Source organism: Cryptomeria japonica, chromosome 6, assembly GCF_030272615.1.
Source record: "Cryptomeria japonica chromosome 6, Sugi_1.0, whole genome shotgun sequence".
Taxonomy (NCBI): Eukaryota; Viridiplantae; Streptophyta; class Pinopsida; order Cupressales; family Cupressaceae; genus Cryptomeria; species Cryptomeria japonica.
The window spans coordinates 447,935,763-447,955,261 of record NC_081410.1 but is presented as its reverse complement, the minus strand read 5'-3'; the positions used below and the strand labels follow the sequence as shown (position 1 = coordinate 447,955,261).

The 19,499-nt window shown below is 40.2% G+C and overlaps 1 long non-coding RNA gene across 1 annotated transcript in view; it reads right to left on the bottom strand.

Annotated features, from left to right (window-relative positions):
- Positions 1-19,499, bottom strand: part of LOC131856102 (uncharacterized) — an 89,009-nt gene that overhangs the window by 8,526 nt on the left and 60,984 nt on the right. The gene's annotated exons all lie outside the window — the stretch shown is intronic.

The following is a 19,499-nucleotide window of genomic DNA, read 5'->3' as shown; positions in this document are numbered from 1 at the left end:
TGTTTTAAATTTGTAAGTTCTAAAGGTTGTGGACCAAGATCCATGTTGTTTAATACTGAAAATTGATGTTCATTCTTCTCTTGTCGATATCAATTACAAATAGGGCCTTTAGGTAAACGAACAAGTTTTATTGTAGGATAACTTCTTGACAAATGTAGTACATACTAGTATAGCAAGTTTATCTAGTCTATGTCAAAATATCGTTTGTAAAGTCTTCAAAACAATTTCAATATTTATTACATCATGTACTCTATTATTTGGTGTTTGTAACATACAATCTATTGTAATAGAATTCATCCCTTCAAAACTAACCTTAGCATTCTCATGAGATTGATGGTGTCTTAGAACCAATTCACATTTGCACACTTATATTTGTTGTTTTTTTATCTCATTCAATTGATCTGAATGCATAACTCTTTGTATTCTTCTTCTCAATATGTATTAATCATTTTGAGATGTTCATGTACGATGTGTTATCATCTCATCTGCATGTTGTGTCATTTATGCTTCAATTTATTCCACTATCATATGTACCTTACGTTTAACACATCTTTCTTTATTATTTTGGTATCAACAATCTCTTTCTTCTTGTCTTTGTGTATCATTTATTTGTTCACATCATTGTCTCATATAATTTTGAGCAAATTCTCTTTGTCATTCTCTTCATTGCTCTTCATTTTCAAGACTTCCCACTTCCTCTCTTTGTGCACTATCCATTTGTTCACGTTGTTGTCTCAAATAATTTCGACCATATTCTCTTCGATGTTGTCTTCGTTGCTCTTCATTTTCAAAGTTTATCATTTGGCAATGCATTCTTGCTAGGATAAAGATACTAAAAAACAAATACTAAAACAAATCATTTGTGATTCCAAATCAGCTATTACTAAATTTATTCTTATAAAATTAGCATGAATAGTCCAAACAAAAAGTTCATAAAGAATAAATAAAGTTACTACCTACAAACATAAGGAAACCAAGATTACATAAAAGTATATCTTTTATGAAATAAAATTATTTGACAAACTTAAATACAAAAATAATAAATATAAAATTATAGACATAGATATAAATAAATTTTATTTACAATGCAGGCCCATTCATGGGCCTAGTCGGGATGATTCATTTCTACGGGATGCTCAGGTGCATTTAAATGGTAAATGGACACCACCAGAAGAAGGGTGGATCAAGGCAAATTTTGATGGGGCATCAAAAGGAAATCTAGGTGAATTTGGTGCAGGGGTGGTGTTCAGGGATTGGAAAGGTAATCTTGTTGTATGGGGTGCCAAACGTCTGGAGAGGGGCACAAACAATGAGGCCAAGGTAGAAGCTGCACTCTTGTGATAGAGTGGGGATCAAATTTTGGTTTTATTAAATTACATTTGGAGGAGATTTATTGATCATAATCAATGCAATCATTAAGGGGGAAATACAAGCATGGATGTTAAATAAGTTTGTTCATAAAATTAAATGTGATTTGAACTATTTTAATGACTTTAAAGTCAGTCATGTGTGAAGAGAAGGAAACAAAGAGCCTAATGTTCTATCTAAATGGGCTAGCATGTTCGAAGTTCTGCATGAATATCAATTGGAAGATATTCACAATCTGCAGAATGATGGCGTGGATGAAGATATGATGAATATGACAACCCCAAGGATGGTGGATGGACACATCATTAGTTGAGGGACATGATAAATGGCATGAGTTAGAGGTGGAGTAAATGCCAGATCGTGTGGACAAACTGTAAAGAAAAGTGAGGATGGATTTTTTACGATAGTGCATTTATGATTCAGGCCTATGGTGGCGAAGTAGGACGTTGGTGTCAGGCGGAATGAATGAGGTGTTGTTTGTTTTATGGTTATTTGATGGCTATGCATATCATTTTTTCATATCAGTTTCTTTGAAAACAAATTGCAGAGAGTTGGAAAATGAACTCAAAGGTGACGACACTATAGCAAGTAGAAAATGGAAGCCTTCTTCACCCTCAAAATGACAAAGAAATTAGTGTCGTTTGTGGGGAAGGTTTCAAAGAGGCACATACAAGGACTCATTTTATACAAGGATGAAAGGCTTTTGGAGGTGGTTAAGCTATTACTAGGTGAGGACATTATGCATATTAGTCACATATATAGGACTAAAATGGAGATTTTTTCTTTAATTGTTGCTTGGGGTTTAGAATTTGAAGATGTAGTGGATAAGATTAGAACAGTGTTGTAGGAATTAATCACAGAAGATTTTTTGGGTGGTATGGAATCCATACTTGAATGGGTTGTCCCAAGGGTTGGCATTATTATTTCTAAAGGAACGGAGGAAAATACGAACCATATCCCATTTGCTCGCTGGTCGGAAGATGATTTGAAAGTGAGGTGCAGAGCGTTGGCATGGCATGGTTGGGAGGTCTTTAAAACTTTTGCAGGGTTGATGCGGGTTGAAGCGGCTACAAATGCAGTGCATGAAGTGGCGAGGGTGGAGATGGGTCGAGAATTGATACTGAGGGCACATATAGAGGAGGCGATGAGAACCTTGGATAGGTTCAATAAGGAGCATGCTAATGATAGATATTAGTTGAGTGTTATATGTTTAGATTAGCAACATTTTAGATAGTGATAAAGGTATTGTTAGCAGTGTTTTTCGGTATCTACTGGGAAGAAAATGTACCCTTTATACTATTACACACTGTCTTTCCATATTTTGTAGTGGTTGTTGAGATGTTATAAGGTACTATGATGTGTTAGAATTGATGGGTGGCTCTTTGTAGAAGCTTTTTGGGATGATGATTTTATGAACTATGTATTGTTTGATATTTCAAGTTAATACAAAAATCTATTAGCGACCAAAAAAAAACTTATTTACTATTTACATTTTTATCAAATTACTATTTTATTCACTTTTTTAACCAATGTATTACGTAATAACTATTTAATTTAAATTCTGATGTGTTTAACAATCATAACATAGGAGTGTGTTGTGGTTACTAACAAGCAAAATGGCGCGCAGGAGCAGGCAAGCAGACAAATCTACGGTTTCCGCGGAGGAAGCGGATGATTTAAGCGAACGAGACAATGATGGGAAGGTAGATGGCTCAGGTGGGCATAGTTTTACCTTGGCCCAAGTTTAGTGGATCATCCTGCTCGGTCAAGTCTCGTGCCCAGTTTGGGAAGCTCGCTTTGCTTCTCTCTATGACCTTGTTGATCTCCCATCTTAGAGTCGCCTCTATTTGAGCATGTTGTCCTTCATTTTTTCTCAAAATCTTGGGAACAGTTGGTATTCTTTGTGCTCTATGTGTATTTTTGAAGCTTTGACAAAGGGTTGTCATCGCTAGTCCAGTCGTGTCTTTGTTGGTTTCATCCTTTGGACGACCTCTTCTCTGGTTTGGGCTTTGCTTTGGTTTTTTGTTTTGTGGGGGCTGATGCTTTTGTTGGGGGTTTTCTCTTATCCTTTGGCCCTCTCTTTTTGTGCATGCCCTATTAGGGTTGAGTCCCTTTGTGGTAGCTTAGGGGGGGTCTCCCTAGCCCTTTGAGGGTATGTTCTTTATTTTGGATTTTGGACATGATGATTCTATGGAAAACGTTTTTTGGGGTCTGTTTTGTTGTGCCTTTTGGGAACCTTTTCTGCCTCTTTGTGTGCCCTCATTTCTTGGCTCTCAAAGCTATTGCTTTATTCTTAGGGGGTGTAGTTCTTTCTTGTCGTTATCATGTCTTTACCCCTTCTTTGATTTTGTTGTTTGTGAGGGGATGGTCAAGTGTTTTTATCCCCTTAGCATTGTTTAATGTGTCTACCCTATGGGCTATTATGGTTGTCTCTATCTTTGTTGGCCCTATTGTTGGTTTCTCTCTTCTTGCTTCTTCAGTGCTGGCCTTTTTTCTTCTATCTCAACATCCTTGGTTTTCTTTGTTTGTTCCTATAGAGGTGGCCCTATCTTCTTTTGAGGTGGAGATGGGTGGTGCTAGAGATAAAATTTATCCTATTGAGGTGGAGTTGGATGCTACGGTTGATGTTGGGAGGTGTTGGTGGGAGGCTGGTGATGCCTTGTCTCTCGGCTATGTTGGTCTAAGCTTTCTAGAGTACGACTTCGGCTTTTTTCTTTTTTCAGATGGCTCTTCAGTGATTACACTTTGTTGTTATGTCGAGGATGGGCTATTGGATGTCTATATTGTATCTTAGGGCAACGTTCTTCTTTGGGTTCCAAATCCATTTAAAATCTAAGGGTTTTAGGTCCCTTCAAAACTTGTCGTAAGGGATTTCAAGTCCCCTCAAAACCTATTCGATCCTTAATAAAAATTTATTTAATTTACATTCTATACCTATTTATTGTTAACTTTCACTAATAACTATTTTATTTAGTATTTACATTTTGTAAGTAATTACTATTTTATTTTGACCACTTTATTCCCTAATAATTTTTTAATTTACATTCTATAATTATAGATCAATTGGTATTTTTAAAATTTTAAAAATAAATAAACAACCATCAAAACTAATACTATTTTATGTAACAAAATATAACTTAATTGTACCCAGTAATTTATTTGTATGCTCTATAATTTGATCTCTAATGCACTGAGTAAACCTTTCTCCTCTTTATTTTAATTTACCTTGTGGTAATTTATTCTCTCCTCTTTGCACCTCGTTGTTCTGCTCTTCGAAATAATTATTTTTAAAGGTATGCATTTACCTTGATTTTTGTCTTGCTATTTATGTTTTTTTTAATAAAATGTGACTGTTTGAAAAGTTATCACTTTTGAATATTTTATCTTGTCGACTTATTATTTGTTCGATTTAACATTTTTTTTAACACACTCACTCCATTTCACTCCACCCAATGTTGTCACTTTAGGTTATGCCTCTCGACATAATTATAAATCAATATTTAGAAAAATATTTCTTCACAAAACTTAAAATCAAATTTAAAATAATTTGATAAAATGTAAAATCAAAAATAGATTTAAAATTAGACAACGTGTCTATTATATACAATTCAAATTTCAAACCCCAAAAACATGTAATTTATTGCAGAGAATAATGTTAAGACTATCACAAGTTCTTGATAAAATTGAAAATTATGGTCATTGTAGACACCTAAAGTTGTCTCGTGCCTCGAATGCTAATTTTATTAATTTATTTCTCTTTATGAATTAAATAATTTTAATTATTTAATTAATTTAACTTTGTTCTTCTAATTTAACCTCATTTCTCCACTTCAAAATCAAAATTCAAATTTCACTTCAACTTCATAATTAAATATTTTTTATTATTTAATTTTTATTTTTTTTTAAATTAATTAAATAATATTATTTAATTAATCCTCTTTCACATACTTTAGATAAATTGTCTTTATTGTTTAATTAAATCAATTTCTATTTTCTGACAACAATATTAGTTCAAAAAAAGCATGACGGAGCTAGGGTTTTGTAGAAGGACGCTAGAGGCAGATTTGGAACTACAAAGGTCACGGAATCGAAGGTTGTCAAAATAGGGAGTGGCAGCCATTGTATCAAGCATGGAAGGGACAAGAAAGTCGATGCTTTCATGTTGTGAAAAATCGAAAAAGATTCATTCACAAAGAAGGGAATGGGATATAAATAAATGGGGTTTTTCATCTATTCATTCTAGACCTCGGGTGGATTTTAGAATGATCGAAAAGAAATTTTGGAGACCAAAGAAGGCTAGCTTGGAGCCGTAGACAAAAAAGGTATGCAAAAGTCCAGAGAACACAATTGTAGTTTCTATAGATAACTACGAATGCAATATTTCAGTTCAAATGTTAAAAAGTAGATCCTTTTGAACATGAAATGGAATGGGGACTGGCTTGCTTTCTCCAGAGTTAGGTCATGGGTTGTTACTAACTTGGGAGAGGCCTACGTGTTGAAAACCCTCCCAAATGGGTTTTACCTTGTCATCAATCCAAGTGAGAAAGATAAGGAATGAATATAAAATAGCGGTCCTTTTCTCATGGGGGGAAAGGGTTTTTTATTAAAGAATGGAGGCTGAACTTTGACCTCAAGGAGGAGGAGATTGATATTGTTCCACTGTGGATATGACTCTATAATCTCCCTCATGAGTATTGGGATACTGAAACCCTAAAGTTGATAGGCGACAATCTTGGAGGGTTTTTAATGGTTGATGAAGCTCTGGAGGTAAAATAATATAGTATGCATGCTAGGGTTTGCATTCAATGGCAAGCCATTCATCCACTTCTGCAATATATAGAACTGAAGTTGAGTGAAGGAGTATGGAGACAACCTATTGAAGTTGAAGATTTGAGTTTTGACAGGAAACAGGGTTTTGACCACTGAGTTTGATGCTTCAGTTGATTATCCAGGTTTTCCAGTTTCAGTTTCAGATTGTTCAATGATAGTTTCAGATAGTTCAAGGATAGAGAGACAACAAACATGCAAGATGTAAAATTAATTCAAGCACAACACGTTAATCCTAACGAAGTTGGCTGAGAGAGAAAACCTTTGCTTGCAAACATAGGTACACACCCAATAGCTAATCAGAATATGGCCACTGAGTCTCACGCAATGGATTCTCAACTCCAAATGCTAATGGGGGCATGATATAGAAAGTATCTTGTGATAGTTACTATCTCTCTTGCACAAAGATTATCCCCCTTTCAGATGTGAACCGAGTAGCTTTTGTCCTAGAGTTCTTAGTAAGGGTTTTCGTTCGAAGTTACCCTTTGAAGTCGCACAAGCATGATTAAGGCCTATAGCCCGACAAGGTACCAAGCAAGATATAGTCACACAATTGTGATTGAGACTGCTAGGCCTTACAAAATTCCCAATATGAGAAACCTCAAAGAGAAAACTCAAATAGCTCTGTCCTTCGAGACTTTAATCTCAAAGAGGCCTATTTATTATAGTGAGTCGGAATACTTGGGTCTAGTTGTACTCACTTGGGTCGTTCTCACAGGGTGATTACTTTTTCCCACTATGACAGGCCTGCTAAGGAACACAAATCTCAAACTATAAAAGCTTCAAGGGTTTGGATTTCTGATTGTCTATGCAGACAAGAGCATACTCTCCTCCCTTTTAGACTTTTCTCAAACATGAAAAATAGATTTGTTTATTTACCACATCGCAATTTAGGTGCCTAGAAAATAATTAAGAATACACAAAGTTTGCTTGAATCTCCTTAGGCAACCTGCAAAATCAACGAATAAGTAATCATATTGTTTTTGAGCAATACAAGCGTATTCTTGGACAAATGTTCTACAAAAACTTGTTAGGCTATGAAAAACACTTAGATAGACAGAAAACAAATCAAGGTTAGCATCGGCATAAGAAAATTCATGTCAGAAAACCCCTAAAAACCTCTCTGTTTTTCATACGAGAAAACAATAATTCATACGCGTTTTCTCACCTGACCGTACAAGAAAACAGTAATTCATACAAGTTTTCTCACCTGACCGTACGACAGAAGATAGAATATCGTACTTTAATGAATATAATGTCGTATGAGTTTTTGCAGAGAATGTACGTACAAAATCCAAAAGGTAAAATTTTGATGATCTGCGAGGCCAAAAAAATTGAGTTTCTTGCCCCACGGTGGGCGCCAAAAATGTGTGTGAAATTTAGAATCTATATCTAAAACACAAACAATCAATAAGTCATTGCATGCATGGTTAGTTGATCAAAATCAATGAATGTAAAACCATAACAAATCGACCTATTGCCTCCTAAAAGATGTGAGTATAGATTTTCTCTCAGATTTATCTAAGGAATAACAGTGACTAGACTACACCAAGACAGAGGATTTAATCTATATGAATGTAAGATTAAGCTATATGAAATCTAGATGCAAGCATGATTAAGCTAATATGATTAAGCTAAGATACAATATTGGCAAGACGATCAAGATTGATTGTTGATGAGCGGTCAAGATTCTCCCGGAAGTAGCACAATCCAGATGATTTGATGTGATAGGCTTCTTTCTGGCTGTTTTCTTAAGATTTGAAGGAGATAAGATTGAGCTAAATTTGAGATAAAATTAGAAAAAATGATTTATTCCATTTTCCTATCTTAAAGCAATATGTATTTGATTTATTCCCTTTTATTCAAATTTCCTCCTTTTTTGAAATTTCCTTTTGAAATTATCTCAAAATAATTCTTTTTTGATGATTAATTCCTTTCTGATGACGAATTCCTTTTTTTTCAAATTAATTCATTTTTTATGAGTTAATGGCAAATTGATTTATTAATTAAATATGCTATGATATTTAATTAAATAAATAGGATAATTGATTAAAGAGATTTTGATGATTTATTTAATGGAAAAGATTAATTTGTCATGTGACATTGATGATTTAGGAATTAATTAATTAGGCGCTCAAAATTGATTTAATTGCCTTTGGTTGGGACCTTGGTGATGTAGTTGAGATTAGGGGTCCATGGTTTAGATGACCATTTTTAGGGTATTACATTTGCCCCTCTTTGAATTAATGTGCAATTAGCGCATTGATTCAAAGAACAATTGATGTTGAAGAGATATCGGTTCTGAACTTGTTGGATCACGAATGGATGAAAACAGAGATATTCAGCTTGATTTGAAGCAATGAAAGTACTTAGCAGATTGATCAAAACAATACCAATCCTAAACTTGATTGAACTAGGACCGATGAAGAGCGAAGATATCGACCTTGAACTTGATTGATCAAGAAGCGGGTATCGATCTAGAACTTCATTGAACTAGAATCGGTTGAGTGAAGAGATAATACCGATTCTGAACTTGATTGAACAAGAACCGATTAGCGAAATAGAATGTCCATCTTGCTTTGATGCGATGAAACTGAACACCTATTTGGATTGAGCGTGTGATCACTGTCAAAAAGACTCTTTAAACCCTTGATTAGGTTTAAACGAATAATCAGCTTGATGAGGTGCGATGAAACTGATTATCGTTAAGAGACTGCTTTAGATGAAGACAATATCAGCTTGATTTGGTGTGATGAAACTGATATGCCCCTAGAGATTGATTTGATTTGAAGAACCTCAACTTGATATGATGCGATGAATTTGAGATGCCCCTAGCAATGAGGTCTTGTTTGATGAGATTTGATTGATGTTCGATTAATCTTTGATTGAACAGATTTGATGCTCGACTTTTGATGAAGATTTGAAAAAAAAAATCTCGACTTTTGATGATGTAATCACTGATAATGATGATGCAATAAGTATGCCCTCTCGAGAGTGAAATCGAAAGGTGGTAAGATACCACAGTGATTTGAGGCAATTCGAGTGATAAAAATATTTAGCGATGATAATTTGAGCACGAAGAATGATTTAAGAATTGATTTGAGATAAATTAAAGGACTTCTGAGTTGATTGGAAATGATTTAAGCGCAGAGTGATGCAAAGATTGACCTAAAATTGAATGTGCCAAGTAGTCATTGTTGTGAGAATTCGACTAGAAAAATAATTTCAAATTTCGATTTCGATCCCGAAAATGGACTCAGGATGGTCAATTTAGCTAGACGTACAAATTTCGTGTAAATCGAAGCAAGTTTGAAAATTAGAGTTTGCCTATATAAGGGGTTGAAAGAGTCATTTTCAATTCATTTTTACCTCTCAAATTCAAAAGTTCGAAAAACCTTTGTTGAAAGCAAAATGGCAATTTCAATGCAAAATCGTTGATTCGAGCACTAGAGACGCCACAACCGACCCAAAAACTACGCTCTAGCAGTAAATCATCGATCTGAAGCCTCGTATGATTCAAATTTTGTGCATTTTGAATGATTTTTTTGTACTTTTCATTGTTTTAGGTTGTCCTTGGTCTTTTAGTCATATGGTAGAGTAGGGTTTTTTGTATGAGAAACTACTAAAACTTCTTTACTCGTATGGGCGAATTACATTTGTCGTCTGGCTATTACCCTTGAATCGTACGACCACATTCATGAAATACTCTTTAGTCCTCTGATATCGCACAGTTGCTCGTACGAGCCTGTTTACTCATATGGACAGTAAATAATTATCGTATGAGTTGCTATCTTTTTGTGGGTACTTGTATGGAAAACAGTGAGCATTTTTTAGGGTCCAATCATCAAATTTTGATTTTAATTATTGTTGATTTAGAGTATTTATCACTTTAGACACATTATTAGGTCAAAGTTGATTGCAAACTGATGATATTTCGTTCAATTTGTAGGTTCAGTTGCCAGATATCTAGTTCCGATGTACATATCCTTCCACGATGAGATTAGTTCGATAGTTGACAGACGCACAAAGGGGTCATATTGGTTTGTGTGGATTCATATGGCTAATGGAGATGCCTGACATCCGTGTGAATCATGGATTACTCACAACCTTGGTTGAGAGGTTTCACAGTGAGCATAGCACTTTTCGCTTGTTGACTGGGGAGATGACCATCACTCCTGAGGATGTATACAAGATTTTGAGGATTCCATTCGCTGGAGACAAGGTGGATTATGACGTCACTCCACAGTCAGGAATTATGCCGCTGAGGCAAGTATTTCGAGATGATACTATCTTGGATCGTTCCATCACCTGGGATGATATGATGAGTAGATATGTAGCACATCTCCCTCTCGCTTGTGTGTTGGTTGAGATTATACGTTATTTTGTGATGTCGGACAGGGGCCAGCAGGGATTCCTCTGTGGATGGGGCAGGATGCTGGAGGGACTAGTTATTCACCCTGTGAGATTAGGATGGGGTTTGTGTTTATTGGTCCACATGTACCATGAGATGCACGAGATCACCTATAGAGGAGCGAAGAGTATGGCGGTCGGGGTTTCGGTATTACAGATATGGGCATGGGAGTATATCCCAATGTACAAGCCTATTGCAGATGATACCCGACAGGATGGGCAACCATTTATTTATAGATACACAGGTTACATGTCGCAGCCCCACTTGGGGAAGACTGACTATTGGAGATGTCAGTTAGATGATTTGATAGTTGTCGTCTAGAGGCCGTACGAGGGTTTAGAGCCATGGGATGACTGGAGGAGGTAGCGGATGGACATGTTCATGACCCGACCACTAATTGAGAGATCCTCAGAGATCATAGAGCGATTTGTTGTCAGTCGGGTCCTGAGGCAATATGGAAGACAACAGGGCATGTTAGTTATTTTCTAATACTCTTCCCCTCTCCATGATACTAGTCGAGCCGACGCGCTATATCTATATAGCAGGATGCCATGACTATAGCTATAATCGATATAACATGAATCGAATCTGAATCTCGCTGTAACATGAATCCGGTAACAACTATGAATAAGTGGGCTCTTACCAACATCATCTTGAATGTGTTGGGAACATGATAGCTCTTCATAACCATGTGAATCCATTCGGTAACAACTAATTGTAACCGCATAAATGTGACCACTCAACCATTCCGGCTAGAGTCTCATTCGACATTGATGGGCTCGACCACCTACCTTCTTTCCCTTCTCTTGCCCCGGCCCTACTATTAGAAGGGGCGGGAAGGTCATTGTTCCGATCATGTCGTCCACGGGTCTCGTCCACGGTCATTGTCATCTATGCACCTTCAAGTCTGCATTGGCCACCCAACATCGTACTCGTATCGTTGAGCCCATCAACATTACTAGATCATGTTACGAGAATCATGACCGTACAATGTTGATATCACATTACGTTCATAATCTTCCCACACTTGCTCCTACACTTCACTTGTCGAGCAAGCCCACTTATTCATGTTGGTAAGATGATTCATGTGATGCCAAGAGAGTTGTTTGCCATCCATTTATCTCAACTCAACTGACAACCCATTGTTAGCCCTCGGAACCCTTAGAATAGTACGGGCCTCCCATAAATTAATCTACCCTCGTGCTAGAATTCCTAGGGCCTCCCACCCACCCCGGTACCGTTCAGTGGTTGATACGTCCCCACGTCCCCCCCTCCACTGATTCCCTTGTTGCTCCAGCCTTCATGGTTGGATAACCCGTTGGTTGGTCCACTAATCCATGACCTATTACCAAATCGAGATCCCCTTAAAATAGTAGGGGCTGATCCATCCCCTCCTTTTCTAGAATTTGATATGTGGGTGGATGGTGATTAATTCCAGTTGGTCATGAATGTGCCTTGATCAGTTTGAGACAATCGACTCGCCCCTATGATTCCCTCCCACCTTATTCTAGCGTATTCTAGCTTACTCTAGCAAGTTTATCCATATAAAATAGTAGGGCCGAATTAATTACTGATTAATAACTATAGATGCCACCTGATTCCAAAATGGATAGTCAACCTATCCATGCATCCCTTATCGATGTAGCACCACTGGCATCCACCCCTTATTTAGATTATTGCACCTCTATCCCCAACATTCACCCTACCAGATCCCGACACGGGAGTTGATGAAAGGATCCCTCCCTCGGTGATGCTCTACTCTCTTCTATGGCCATGAAGAACACCTGCTACTAAAATCGCTACTCCAACCGATGTTGCCACCTCCCCCGCTAATGAAAGAGATATTGGGAGTGAACCGTGCGATCGATGTAATGGAGGACCCATCCTCTGGCCAGCAGAAGAATAGCCTGCCTGGACACAATAGGGAAGGGTAGGCCTTATGAATCTTGTATTCATGCCTGTCTGCTTGTTCATTAGCCCACTAAATGGGAAACTATAATTCCCCCCACCCCCCCTCTATATAGTTTCTCCAATCCTACACAATTCGAGGCACCCAACTAGAGTTCCCTCCCACCCAACCCTAGTGAATAGGCAACCTCAATTATTTATATTTGGCGTACATTAATTAAGGCTACCCCTACCAATAGAATAGCCCTACAATAATAATAGTTAATGGCATCAACTCGCTAGCCCTACAATAACAACAGCTGGGGGGGTGGGCCCCCTACAATTTGATAGGACGTATAGAATCGAGCACAACTATAGTAGTTTTGTCGGAGGCCCCAACCTTCTATAGTGCAAAAAATAGTAAATGGCATTGTGGAGCCATCGGAGGTCGCCACTAACCCGGAAACCCCACCCCTATTTGAAATCTCGGAAGAAGAGAAGAAGAAATGGATCGTTGCGATGGAAGCTCTTAGTAGGCTAGAGTTCTTAATCAAGACTAACCAGATCCGGCTAGATGTGCCGGAGCAGCTGGCACAATATGAGGAGATCCAGTGCCAAGTACGCCTGATGGTTGGACATCTTGACCGGCGCATAGAGCTGCTTCAAGCACGAGAGGAGGCATTGCTTTCAGATCGGGAGGGGACCATTAGGTCGGAGCCAACAGGAAACAATGAACCGACTGCCCTGCCTCAGGACAAGCTTCTTTTTTGGGCCCTCGAACTTACCCGATGGCGGAACCTCTATGGTAGTGATTCGCCAATAGAGTTACGAGAATGACTCTATCACCGCCTGATGGTGGCCTTGGAGAACCCCCCGAGCGATAATGATCATCCTCATCCCACCCCGGGAAGGGAATTGATCAAGGCCACTTTCACAATCATGTCTGACACCCCCCCCCCATTAATATTCTGATGAAGATTGAATCTTCGCCTTAAGGGAATTGATCAAGGCCCCCATAGAATAGTAGGGAACAGTCATGTCTGACACCGAAAACCTTGATTTCGATTGAATCTTCTAGGGAATTGATCAAGGCCCCCATAGAATAGTAGGGCACAGTAATGTCTGACACCTTTGAATCGGGGTGGGCTCGCCTTCCCGGATTAAGTTCCCCCACCTATCCTTCCTCCCCCCCTACCTTTTCTAGTGGCCATGTTACTGTAACGTCATAAATTGTACGCACTTGCTAAAGCAGTACAATTTAACACCTAGTTTAGCACCCGCCTTGGCGCAGTTGCATTTTGCATTACATTTCCCCTTTAGCACCTAATTAATCAAATTAATTAGGTCTAAAGGTTCTATTTCATCATTTTCCACATCATAAAGTCGGGCCCTTTCATTAAAGTGTGCCCCTTTCATTTTATTCCTCCAATACATCACTTAATCAAAAACCCTAATTAGGCCCTATTCTGATCTTGGAGGCTTGATTTCGGGGGTCAAAACATCTCGAAATCACCTGTAACTTCGGGATTCTCTCTAAAATCATCATATCTGACGGCCCTGAAAATTTGGTGAAAAGTTGTCGGGACCGTGGCGCCCGGAGTGCACACGGTCCCGGACATTTTTCCCAAAATTTTAGGAGCGCGATCCAATCATAAAATAAAGCTTAACCCCAAGAAATTGGTGAGATATTCAATCTCTAGGTCGGCCAAAAGTTGGAATTAAGACCTAGGGTTTCATACATAAGAGCTCTCTTTCTTCATTTGAAGGGATCCGATTTTTGTTTTCAGGGACCTCATATGCAGCGAAAGAGCAGATCTTTGAAGACTTCAAAAACTTTCAACATCCCTCTATCAAGCATTTATCAATTCCATTCATCCATTTAGGGCTTGGAAGACATTGAAGAACAATAGGAGATTACCGACTGAAGATTGTCTTGTACCTCTCCCTTGGGGGTTGGGTATGATTTCATGTTGTTTTCATGTCTTTGCATAAGCTTCAATATCTCATTTATTCATGCTTTAGATCACTTTGCATCTTGATTTAGAGCATTTACATTATCATTAACAAGCAATTAGGGTTTACTTTCTAGGTTGCTCTAGTTTGCTTACTTGCATTTTAGATCTTGCACACACACAAGGTCTGCACACACATTACTTTTACAATACAACTTGGCTATTCGTGGAGGTGGAAATCACCGAAGCGGGGGTTTGACTAAGGCAAAACCCTATATAGCCGCCCAAACACCTTTTTCAGATACAAGTGCAGGTTTCGAGACTCGGACGACGCCGCAGGTTGCAGATCCGGAAAAAGCAGGTCGAGACAGCACCCCACACCAAATTGCAGGGCAAAAGACCAGGACAAGGGCATGGGGCGCCCTGGTCCTGCCAGGACAGGGGCGCTGGGCGCCTTGGTCCCTGGGATAAAGGCTCTAGGCGCCCTGGTCCTCCTGACAGACAGCATTTCAGATAGTTTTCCAGAGTGCAAAATAGCAATTTCAGGTGCAGTTTCAGGTGCAGAATCAGGACAGTGGCGCCCGCGCCCCCGTCCCGAACATTTCCACTCAGATTTTGACTCCGGGTATGCATTTGCATTCTTGTCTTATCTTTGTATTTACAGCTTTCCATTGTTTAAGTTCAATTCTGCAATCTTGTTATTAGTTCATACTTGCATTTTAGGGTTAGGAATTGGACTTGCATAATCTTACCTTTCAATTACAACAAAGGAATAGAAACCCTAATAGGTAGCTCGTGGCTCTCTCTTTCACCAAAAAGAAGTAGCCAATTGTGCGATACCTCTAGGCTCTTTCGTATTCCATAATGTGTGTCAAAAGGTAGGATTAGGGCATGATAACCTAGTCTCGCTTTTTCCCTCACACAGTTACATATAGAATCGGTTGAATGAACTTGAAATATTTCTGCTTCCTCCCACTTTGGAGCCATAGAATAGTAGGGGGCGGGAATTGAGGAAGAAATACTATCTATCTATCTATGGCAGATTCTAGACCTAACATGCCCACTCGGTTTAGATTATATACGTAACATGCCCCCTTTACCTTTATAATAGTAGGCGGGGCCTTCACCCTCTCAGGTTGTTTTGCCAACCATGGAATTGGGTGGGGGTCCTCCTCCAATTCTAGTTGGTGGGTGGTGGGTAAGAGGGGCCCCTACTATTCTAAAGGCCCCTACTATTCTATGGGCTAGGAAAGGGTGGGCCCCTACTATTCTATGGCGGGAGGATATAGAAGCCAGGTAGTCGGTAGATTAACTAGGGAATTCTAGCTATCTCCAATTAGTTTGGGAGGGAGGGCAAAGGTCTTTCCAAATCAGGTCAGGGTCATGACTTAAGGTTCAGGCGGCGAGAAAGGGCATTTAAGAAGAAATCCTCCCCTTCTTTCTGATCTTGAAGGGTCCCAAGTGTGTATAGGGCTCTACCTCCTAATATAATATAAGAAGAGGGCCCTTTAGAATAGTACGGTGAAGGAGCAGGTAAATACTTTGATCAAGGAAGGGAAATATCATATAGAAAGAACGAGAGGGGAACCGGAGTATATATCTAGATATTGGAGTAGTGCAGATTGGAGTAGATATAATATAGACCCACCCATAAAAGAATAGAACAGGTAGTCTACCGTGCAGTAGAGTGATTACTACGCAGTGGGCGACAGTTCCGTGCAGGTAGGTGTGGCACCTTGGTATCGTGTATATAGAGGGTGCACCCACCCAGAAAAGCATAGAACAGAGGGTGGGTGTTGGTTTTGTTTTTTCCACCACTATGGTGTATTGTATGCAGTGATATATAGGTGTGATGATCTTTTATGCGGAGAATCGACATTGTTGGAGAATAAACAGCCTAAGGCAGCGAATCTCGGGAGGAGAATTTATTGAATAGCTGTAATCAGACAAATAGCTCTTCGATGGAAAAAAACCCGTTGGTCGGGCATCTAAAGATCCTCAAATTTTATACAGTTAAAGCCCGCCCAGCATTCGTCAATGATCTTTGGAGTTATGTCTTCTCTTTAGGCTATCCCTAGTGACAGAAATGAGAGAATAGTTGATGTTAAAGCTGAGTTCGTGAGTAAAAGCACAAGAAAGACTCCTGCTCTGATACAAGAGACACACACCTCCTCTTCATCCTGCAGGTGGTCCCTTTGATGGAAGGCCCGAAGTCTGGGATGGCACAGTGAAGGGTCTGGCCCTTCGTTTCTAACTCTTCTGATCCACTCATAATCCGGCGGGTTGCAGAACTTGTCCTCTTAATCCGGCTGATGCTGGAAGGAGAAGCCATGCGAACGGGCGTGTTCCTATCAAGAAAAACTACTCCGTCTGGGTCATAGTTGGGCGTTGTTCTAATAAAATGGCATTTCAAAGCCCTATCTATATATGGGGCGAACCCAAATGCACAACAGAATTCCTAGCCAACATTGCCCCATAGACTTGTAGGGGGCCAATGTCATTCTTGCTGCTAATCTAGAGTGGCAAATCCTAGTCCATTTGGATCAAGCTATGTGGCAGGGCCACTTCCAAGCCCACCCCCTTAAGTGCCATCAGAAACTCAATTTGCCAATTTTGTTGTCTCTGCATCACGGCACATAAGCATTGGTAGTTCCATTGATTGAGTCAAAGGAAACGGGCCCTTATATCCGCCCTACTATTGGGGATGGATTCTGCAGGAAAACCCAACTATAGAAGGTTGGGTCCCTACAATTCTATGGATAAGCCTGCTAGAATAGCTTTCTAAAAATTATAAAAAGAGCATTTGATTCAACGGTCGCTGTCACCATTCTTCGTTCCACATGCATGATGGCGGGTGTTCATGGCAATCACTTCTCAGTTGCTTTTGTAAGGTTTCGTCCTCCTGGCCAGTCAATGGGTCAAGCGAACTATAGTTTAGTTATGACCCTTAGTCTCTTCGAAAGAACTGGAGAAGATCAGGGAGAGGAAGGAACACAAACCAAACTACTTCAGAATAGGGGCAGTAGGGGGTTGGCCTGCTTTATAGACTCTACTCGGTTCCTATGGGAAGAAACTACTCACTATCAAAATGAAAGACAATCGATTATCTACCCAAGGGGATAGAAGATCCCACATACAGAAAAAAGTCATAGGGAGAGTTAAACCGAGTGGCATTGCAAAGGCATAGTGATAGTAGGGTCGGGATATCCCTGCCCTCCGGACCGGACGTGAAGGTCCCTCCTCAACTGGCTCTCCGCAGGGGAATCTCCACTCACTTCTTCCCCCAATATCCCCCCTCTGCCACATCATGGGGAGGTTTATAGGAGATCCCAGAGGCTCACTTGGAAAGGTTGCTTGCTATAGCAGTCTGGCTGCTCCTGCCGAAATCATTACTATCCATTATATCCCCCGTGCTTTGGCAATTACGCTCCCTAGACTATGCATTGACGAAAAGAAAGATCCAAGTGAGATATAGAATGGAATGATGGCGATGCCCTAGCAAACCGGCAGGGCCTTCTTTATTGTCCTCCGATGCTGCTAGAGAATAGTAGGGGCTACCATTAATAAGCCCCAGCCGAATTAGGCGGGGCCCTCCCCCCCCCGCCCCCCATTATAGTTGTTATTGTAGGGGAGCGCATAGAATAGTAGGGGCCACCTTAGAATAGTAGGGCAACTATCGAGTGCAAGTTTATTAATGAACGCATTAATCTACTAGTCCCCTACTATTCTATGGATTAACTTGCTAGCCCCAGCCGAATACTAGGGGCCCACCCAATAACAACTATGATGGGAGGGAGTAACAATTCTAGTTGGAGGGTGGGACTCGATTATTGGTGGTCTTGTAATCCAACTGGCCCCACCCCCCACTACAGAGGATAGGGCCCTGTATCTATAGTTGGGCATCACCTGGGGCTTCTTCACCGACATGGAATAGGGAATAGAATGCAATGGGATGGTGGAGGGCTGCCTGCGCCCACGATGACTGTCCCCTCATCCATAGGGACTGGCATACTACCGCAACGACTCCCGCTAGATAGCCGCTCTTTAAGGAAAACACTCACCTGACGAGCTTAACCACCCGCCAACTATCGAGCCCCACCCAACCTCAATTCTAGCAACTATAAGAGGCAGGCTTCAATCAAGCCCTACCCCCCATCCCCCCCCCATCATAGTTGTTATTGTAGGGGGCTGGGTCCATAGAATGTCGAGGGAATACACCCCAGCCCCCTACAATTCTATGGGGGTAGGGGGGCCTTTTGAATAGTAGGGGGCTCGAATTAACTATGCAGGGTGGGTGGAATAGCTCGTGTGTGGGGCAGCAGGGTGGGGGGCTCAAGTTCTCCCACCCACCCTTAGGCCATGCCCCCCACTTATTAATTAGCCTGATAACCTTATAAAACTATATCAAAAAAGGGGGGGTTGGGTGGGACTATAGTTACAGAGGAAGATAAAGGTGGTGAGGGTCCATCCAGCCTCATGGAAAGAGGGGGATTCATTCACTTGCATTCCTGCTTGCATGCTGGCACTACTAGAAAGCTCCGATCTTAACGCCCCCACTACCGCCGGCCGAAGGTTCGTAGAGTTGGGTTTACCATTTACCCACAATGAAGGAGCCACCCCCCGCCAAGCCCTACCTTGATAAAGGGTAGGGCTCAATAGGGGGCAGGCAGCCATAGGTTGTAACGCACTCCTCGCATGATGAATCCACTTTGAAGTTGACCCATTTGCTTGGCCAGTTGCCGGAATGTGTACGAAATGCCATAAGGGCCCAATATCTCAATAGCACCTTTGTTTGAAGCTTTGAATGAGACTTCGTATCCGAAATGCGGGAACGATCTGACTATGAAGTCATTAAAGACTTGATCGGGGAACCAATGTTTATTTAAAGAGAAATAGAGTTGATTACCAGAAGTACTAGTTTGAAAGGCTCATTGCAATCGATCTGCTACGAGATTGACATGATACGCCACGAAAGCACCTAAAGTACTAAACATAATGGGTATTAGTTCGGTAATGGTTGGAGCAACAAGCTTGGATTCAACGAGAATCTCATT